Source organism: Salmo salar, chromosome 02 (assembly GCF_965601325.2).
Source record: "Salmo salar chromosome 02, fSalSal1, whole genome shotgun sequence".
In the NCBI taxonomy this organism is placed as follows: Eukaryota; Metazoa; Chordata; class Actinopteri; order Salmoniformes; family Salmonidae; genus Salmo; species Salmo salar.
This window is the reverse complement of record NC_138292.1, coordinates 78,132,121-78,140,556: the sequence shown is the minus strand read 5'-3', so window position 1 is coordinate 78,140,556 and position 8,436 is coordinate 78,132,121. Positions and strand designations below refer to the sequence as shown.

The 8,436-nt window shown below is 40.1% G+C and overlaps 1 long non-coding RNA gene across 1 annotated transcript; it reads left to right on the top strand.

Annotated features, from left to right (window-relative positions):
- Positions 1 to 289: 289 nt before the first annotated feature.
- On the top strand, positions 290 to 6,070 carry LOC106593213 (uncharacterized). The gene is made up of 3 exons (XR_001325818.3): positions 290 to 529; positions 1,962 to 2,054; positions 3,410 to 6,070. It is a non-coding gene; the product is annotated as an uncharacterized LOC106593213 (long non-coding RNA).
- Positions 6,071 to 8,436: the final 2,366 nt, after the last annotated feature.

Genomic DNA, 8,436 nt, shown 5'->3' with positions numbered 1-8,436 from the left:
CTAGCGGAACGTCTAGATGTAAGAGGTTATTAGGATCCCCACTAGCTGTTGCTAAAGTGGCATTGTGCTGTGAGATGTTGTTTCATTCGTTTTTTTAAAGCTAATTCACTGTAATTTGAGATGGAGTTCCAAGCGATCATGGCTCTATATAATAGAGGTCATATAGGATCATGATTCCAGAGTCTATTATTGGTTTCATTGCATCAACATATGGTTGCATGCCACGTCATATTGCTATTCCATATGATGTGGTTAGCTGATACGTTAAAGGGATAGTTCACCCAAAATTACAAACTTACACATTTGTTTCCTTACCCTGTAAGCAGTCTATGGACAAGGTATGACAGCAATCCTTTGGATTAGTTTCCCTGGCAGTGGCTGGCACCAATGTTCCCTCTAAGCTGCGCATGTGCACGGATGTTCAGTAGACTGCCACGCAGCTCCCCGGGACTGCTGCGCAGTAGGAATATCAGCCCACACATGAGTACAAAATGTGTACATTTCTAGACATCTTTAAAAAGCGAGTCAGGTAAGAGCTTTTTTTGTCTTAAAGGGGCAGTGTTTCATTTTGAGACAGGCTTCAATAAGTTAACTAGACAATAGGCAGATGGTAGCATAATTTGTCTGATTATCTGTAATAATTGTATGGGATAGTAATGCATTTTATTTTGTAAAGTGGTTTCTTGCATCAAACAAGACAATATTTTCAGTCACCTCCAGGATAATGTTAAGCCCTGCATGTTTTTTTTTGCAATGTGGTCAGCTTGGAGGGTGGCCATTGTGTGTAGCCTTTCCTGCAGTCAAATGACCAAATCACTCTGTAGTGACCTCATGGGTGGAATGTTATTCATAATTTTTCATAATTTCATAATTAATAAACATAATTTTTTTAATCCAATGAAAATCCAGTTTTTCTATTTAAAATGGTTTTATTATATTTCAGTCTTCTGTGATGTATATAAAGTGTAATATTGGGATGCAAACTGAAAATGGAATACATTTCAACTCTATATCTGACATGGTACAGGTGTCTTTTTTAATCTCATAACCATGTGTGTGAGGTGAATACTTTTGTTTCAATGTAGATTGGTTTAAGACTACCAAGAAACACTCTGTTTGACCATGATTTAGCCCACTGCAATAAAAGGTTGTTAAGAACCACAGATGTCACAAAACCTGCAACTTAAAGTAAGCTGACAGAGTGGGTAACTGCTCACTGCTCACTGCTCCTTGACTGCCTTCTGACAACATGTATCTAGTCTGTGTTAACTGACTGTTTGACCTTCATTCCAACCTCTCCCACCACTGTAGATTATATTTATAGCCATTTCATAAAAGTCTGAAGCCTCTGCTATGTGTTAAGCCTTCGCTATGCTGACAAAGCTATCTAACTAGTATTACATAATACATTAAAATGCTTTTTTCCTAAACGGGTATAGACTTGTTATTGCTTGTACAGCAGATGGGATTCTGAATCAGCCTGAAGTGTGTTCACTTGTCCTTCCGAATAATTAGCTTTTTGGTGGCGCGACTGGGTAAGACGCTTCAGAAGGTTTTACAGTTGCCCAACCCTTCTAATTTAGAGTACCCTGCAGGCACAGCCCATGTGGAATTCCTGGTCTCCAGCAGCGTTTGGAACTGCCGATCTGCGGTTTACAAGGCCAAGTTCATCTCAGCCTATGCTGCCCTTCAGTCCTTAGAGTTTTTGACCCTCACTAAGACATGGACTACCCCTGAGAATACTGCCACTCTGACTGCTCTCTCTTCATCTGACTACATGTTCTCTCATATTCAGAGAGTATCTCGTTGTTGCGGTGGTGGCACAGGGCTACTCATTTCTGATGAGAGGAGATTTTCTCTTTTCCTTCTCTCTCTCTTGTCCATCTCCTCATTTTAATTCCATGCTCTCACTGTCACTTGTCCACTCAAGCTTAACATTGTTGTCATCTACCGCCCACCAGGTGCCCTGGAAGAGTTCATCAAGAAGCTTGATACCTTGATAAGCTAATGGCTCACCACTCATCGTACTGGGCAACTTCAACCTCAGTGCTGCGGTAATTCTAACGCAATTCTCTTTACCTTCTCTTTGCCTTTTATAGCTGCTAAAGCCACTTTCTCTCACTCTAAATTTCTACATTTGCCTCTAACCCTAGGAAAATCTTTGCCACCTTCTCCTCCCTCTTTAATCCACCTCCCCTCCCCTCCTCCCTCTCTGCAGATTACTTTGCTAATCACTTTGAAAAGAAGGTTGACGAAATTCGCTCCTCATTCACTGAGCGTATTGAGTCCACTAGTCCCACTCACTTAGAATTACCCTACGCCTTGACCTCATTTTACCCTCTCTCTCCAGATGAAATCCTGCGACTAGTGATGTTTGGCAGCCCGACAACCTGCCCCCTTTCCCATCCCTTCCTCCCTTCTCCAGACCATCTCTGGAGACCTTCTCCCATTCCTCACTTCCCTCATCAACTCATCCCTGACCACTGGCTTCAAGATAGCCAGAGTCGCTCCCGTTTTCAATAAATCAATCCACGACCCCTCATTAAAAACTACAGACCAGTATCCCTTCTTTCTTTTCTTTTCCAAAACACTTGAGCGTTCTGTGTCTGAGTAACTCTCTCGTTATCTCTCTCAGAACTAACTTCTTGACCCTAACCAGTCAGGCTTCAAGACGGGTCACTTCTGTGTCATGGAGGCTCTCCGTACTGCCAAAGCTAGATCTATCTCCTCTGTTTCACAACACACTGTGTGCCCTCAGGCCCCAGTGCATTCAACATGTCAATACCGCTCATAAACAACTAGAGATGAAGTCAATCTCTCCTCCACTTTGAGCCAGGAGAGATTGACATGCATATTATTTATATTAGCTCTCTGTGTACATCCAAGGGCCAGCCGTGCTGCCCTGTTCTGAGCCAATTGTAATATTCCTAAGTCCTTTTTTTCTGGCACCTGACCACACAGTAGTTCAGGTGCGACAAAACTAGGGCCTGTAGTATCAGCCTTGTTAATAGTGCTGTTAAGAAGGTAAAGAGCACCCTCTGTGTTCTGTTAGACAGGTAACTCTTTATCCACAATATAGCAGGGGGTGTAAAGCCATAACACTACGTTTTTCCAGAAGCAGACTATGATCAATAATGTCAAAAGCAGCACTGACGTCTAACAAAACAGCCCCCACAATCTTTTTATCATCATTTTCTCTCAGCCAATCATCAGTCATTTGTGTAAGTGCTGTGCTTTTTGAATATCCTTCCCTATAAGCACACTGAAAGGCTGTTGTCAATTTGTTTACTGGTGTTCTCCTTATTTGTCTTTACACCAAGTCACTTGGCTCAGTCATATCCTCTCATGGTCTCTCCTATCATTGCTATGCGGATGACACTCAATTGCTTTCCCTCCCCCCTTCTGACAGCCAGGTGGCGACACACATCTCTGAGTGCCTGCAGATATCTTAACTTGGATGTTGGCCCACCACCTCAAGCTCAACATCGACAAGATGAAACTGATTTTCCTCCTGGGGGAAGGCCTGCCCGCTCCAAGACCTCTCCATCGTGGTTGCCAACTCCACAGTGTCTCACCCCCAGAGTATAAAGAACCTTGGCTTGACCCTGAACAACACCCTGTCGTTTTCCTCAAACATCAAAGCAGTGACTTGAGCTATTCCACATATTTGTATAGTTTGGTCAGACATTAGACTACTTTCCAATCTCAGTCCTCCACACCCAGTATGAGACCAGATGAATTCCTCCACCTCTAAAGGCCCTTTCTCACCAATTCAAACACAACTCTATTGGTGTGAAAAGGCCTTAAGAAGGAAGTGTATTACCCATAGTGTATATTATACTTACAGTATAGCCTACTTATAAAACACCCGAAATTATCAATCTTCAAGCTTCCATAATAAAGTGAGACAGGAGACTGAGCTTTGTAATCGACATACAGTATGTTTATTCATTTTTCTATTTAGACGTTTTTGTTTCATACATTTCCCTCTGAAACAACTGTTTTTAAAAACAGTCATAAAAAAATACAGTCAGCTGGTGGGTCTACATTAGTGACAGGATTTTTTTTTTAATTACTTGAGAAAAATAAATGTGTGATTATAGAAATCCTACTTAAAGACATGATGTCTGTGATTGATGAATTTCCTGTGGGAATATGGACAGATACAGTGCCTTCAGGAAGTATTCACACCCCTTGACTTTTTCCACATTTTGTTGTGTAACAAAGTGGGATTCAATTGTAATTTTTCTGTCAACAATCTACACAAAATACTCATTAAAGTGGAAGAAACATTTTAACATTTGTAAAAAAAAAAACATATGAAAAACAAAACACTTACATATCTTGATAACGTAACATCCAACCCCCTGAGTCAATACATGTTAGAATCATGTTTGGCAGCAATTACAGCTGTGAGTCTTTCTGGGTAAGTCTTTAAGCGCTTTCAACACCTGGATTTTGCAACATTTTCCCATTATTATTTAAAAAATCCTTAAAGCTCTATCAAATTGGTTGATGATCATTGCAAGACAACCACTTTCAGGTCTTGCCATAGACTTTCAAGCAGATTTAAGTCAAAACTGTATCTCGGCCACTCAGGAATGTTCCCTGTCTTCTTGGTAAGTAACTCCAGTGTATATTTGGCCTTGTGTTTTAGGTTATTGTCCTGCAGAAAGGTGAATTTAGTATCTCCCAGTATCTGGTGGAAAGTAGACTGAACCAGGTTTTCTTCTTGGATTTTGATGTGCTTAGCTCCATTCCGTTTCATTTTACTCGGACAACTCCCCAGTCCTTAACGATTACAAGCATACCCATAACATGATGCAGCCACCACTATGCTTGAAAATATGGAGAGTGGTATGCAGTAATGTGCTGTACTGGATTTGCCCCCAACATAACACTTTGTATTCAGGACAAAAAGTTCCTCGTTTTTACACTTTTTTTGCAGTATTATTTTAGTGCCTTTTTGCAAACAGGCTGCATATTTTTGAATATTTGTAGTCTGTACAGGCTTCCTTCTTTTCACTCTGTCAATTAGGTTAGTATTGTGGAGTTACTACAATGTTGTGGATACTGTACATCCTCAGTTTTCTTCTTTCACAGCCATTAAACTCTGTAACTGTTTAAACATCACCATTGGCCTCATGGTGAATTCCCTGAGAGGTTTCCTTCCTCTCCGGCAACTGAGTTAGGAAGGACGCCTGTATCTTTGTAGTGACTGTGTGTAATGATAGTCAATCCAAAGTGTAAATAATAACTTCACCATGCTCAAAGGGATATATTCAATATCTGCTTTTTTTTACCCATCTACCAATAGGTGTGCTTCTCTGCGAGGCATTGGTTAACCTCCTTGGTCTTTGTGGTTAAATCTGTGTTTTAAATTCACTGCTTGACTGAGGGACCTTAAAGATAATTGTATGTGTGGGGTACAGAGATGAGGTAGTCATTCAAAAATCATGTCAAGCACTATTATTGCACACAGAGTGAGTCCGTGCAACTTATGTGACTTGTTAAGTACAGTTTTACTCCTGAACTTATTTAGGCTTGCGATAACAAAGTAGTTGAATACTTATTGACTTAAGAAATTTATTATACATTTTACACATTTCGAAAAACATAATTCCTCTTTGCAAATATTTTATATTGTGTGTAGTCCAGCGACCCCAAAAAATCTCAATTTAATCCATTTTAAATTCAAGCTGTAACACAGCAAAATGTGGAAAAAGTAAAGGGGTGTTAATGATTTCGGAAGGCACTGTATTAGCTATTGATTCCACAATGTCAACTACAACTTCACTGAATAGTCCGTTGTGGCCGCGGCCTCTAGAAAATCCTCTGGATGTCTGCTGCTGAAGGTCTGCAGGTATAGAAGTATTACATTCCCAAACAGACAGCTGTTTAGTGGAAATACTGACAATGACAAACCATGTCCCCGAAACACCAATAAAATAAATACAGTTTCTGTAAAACTGTCTTTTCTCTGGAGTCCTTTTTGGTGATTCCTGAAATAGTGATATGTTCAAAATAAACCCTTATCAAATCAGCTTTATTTCAATAAACAATATTCAAACACAACTGCAGAACATGATAAGGCTTCTCTCCTTTGAGTTAGCTGGTGTTTCTTTAGGTAGTTTGATCAACTGAACCTTTTCCCACACTGAGAGCAGTGGTACCGCTTCCCTACTGTGTCAGTTAACTGATGTGTATTCAGAGTTTATGAATGACAGAAACTCCTCCCACACTGAGGGCATTGTAACGGCTTCTTTCCTGTGTGAGCTGGTGTTTCTTTAGGAAATATAAACTGGTGAAACTATCCCTACATTGAGAGCCTTACATTGGTAAGGCTTCTCTCCCTTGTGAGTTAGGTGATGTTTTTTCAGAGTTGTTAACTGACTGAAACTTTTCCCACATTGGGAGCAGTAGAAAGGCATATCACCTGTGTGTGTTCTCTGGTATGACTAAGTCTTTTGGACAATTGAAATGGTTTCCACGCTGAGAGAGTTGGTATGGCTTCTCTCCTGTGAGTTCTCTGGTGTGTCTGTAGTTTGTTTGACTGACTGAAACCCTTCCCACAAACAGAACAGTGGGAAGACTTCTCTCCTGTGTCAGTTAGCTGGTGCGTGTTTAGTTTCCTTGGTGTCTGAAATCTGTTCCCACATTGACCACACAGGTATGTTTTCTTTCTTTTGAGAGTCTGCTGGTGTGATTTCAGGTGAGTTGGACAAATAAAACTGTCTCTGCAATCTGAACAGGGGTGGGGTCTACAATTGTGCCTTCTCAACTCCTCTGGCTCATAGAAACTAGTGAGGCAGTGATGGTGTTTTCCGTATTGAGTTCCTATGTCTTTGTGGTTTATGGTTTCCTGATGCTGTGGAATTGAGCTTACTGTCTGTACTGTACCCGTGTGGCTCAGTTGGTAGAGCATGGTGTTTGCAACGCTAGGGTTGTGGGTTTGTTTCCCATGGGGGACCAGTACAGAGAAAAAAATATATATGAAATGTATGCATTCACTAGTGTAAGCCGCTCTGGATAAGAGCTAAATGACTAAAATGTAAAATGTAATGTAAATGGGATATGGACACATATGGGGTTAAAATCAGAGTGTTACACTATGAAGCAAGCTAGATATACTCAGGCTTTTATAAAGCTAGCCAGCTTCAGTTAGCTTCACATTCCATGTCAAGATTAATCTGTACTACGACGGTGGATGCGCTAGTCGAATGTTGAATTCTTCATTAAGACAATGCTGAAACATCAATCCGAGGGCGAGTCAGTGCCACATTTTTATTGGTGCCGAAAACAAAATTAATACAAATATCATGCAAATTCAGCAAGCTATCATTTCTGAAGATGATTATTTATTTTATGTGATTAGTGATTCATTTACGACTGTCCCTCATTTTAAGGTTAACCCTGTTTTAAAATGGTGAAACTATTCCCTTTTGGAAAGAAGAGGAGGGCGCTCAATCAACGTGAGTCGAGGTGCAATCTAAAAAATAAATCATCATTGCAAAGGAAAATCATAACACTGGCACTTCCCTTTGTGGGATTATTCTGATGAAGGCCAATGTAAGCTGAAATCAAAGGCCCGTCCAACTGAATCGTTCTGGAGCCGGGTACGGATGGATTCAAAAGATGAGGTAAAACAAAAAAATTGAAAGGTGAGTTTCACAAACAGGGTGAGTTTCACAATGTACTGGAATAGTTTAGCTAATAAATAATCCATCCCCTAGGTCTATGCTAATAATGTTAACTGATTAGAAGAAAGCTATTTCTTGCACATGCTGTTTTTATTTTATTTTGGGTCGATAGTGCCATCTATTGGTTGAATGGAGCTACTAAATCCATTGCATTCATCACAACTTCAATTACTGTATAGAACGTGTTAGATCAGGGATGGGCAACTGGTGGCCCGCGTAGGCACATGGATCGATTTGCACAGCGTATAGGTTCAGAGAGACAAAGTTGGACACACCTACTCATTCCATGGTTTTTCTTTATTATTACTATTTTCTACATTGTAGAAAAGTAGTGAAGACATCAAAAATATGAAATAACACACCTGGAATGATGTAGAAACCAAAAGAAGTGTTAAACAAATCAAAATATGTTTTATATTTGAGATTCTTCAAAGCAGCCAACATTTGCCTTAATGACTGCTTTGCATACTCTTGGCATTGTCTCTCAACCAGCTTTACCTGGAATGATTTTTCAACAGTCTTGAAGGAGTTCCCACATATGCTGAGCACTGGTCCTGTATGTGGTTCTGTATGACTCAGTTGGTAGAGTATGCATCTGCTGAATGGCATATGTTGTTACATACAGTATATATATAAATGATTATAATGACAGAAACTAAAATGCACAGAACACACAAAGCTGCATACGCCATACGGTATTTAAACCTATCAAAGACATATGCCTGACAAATTTGAC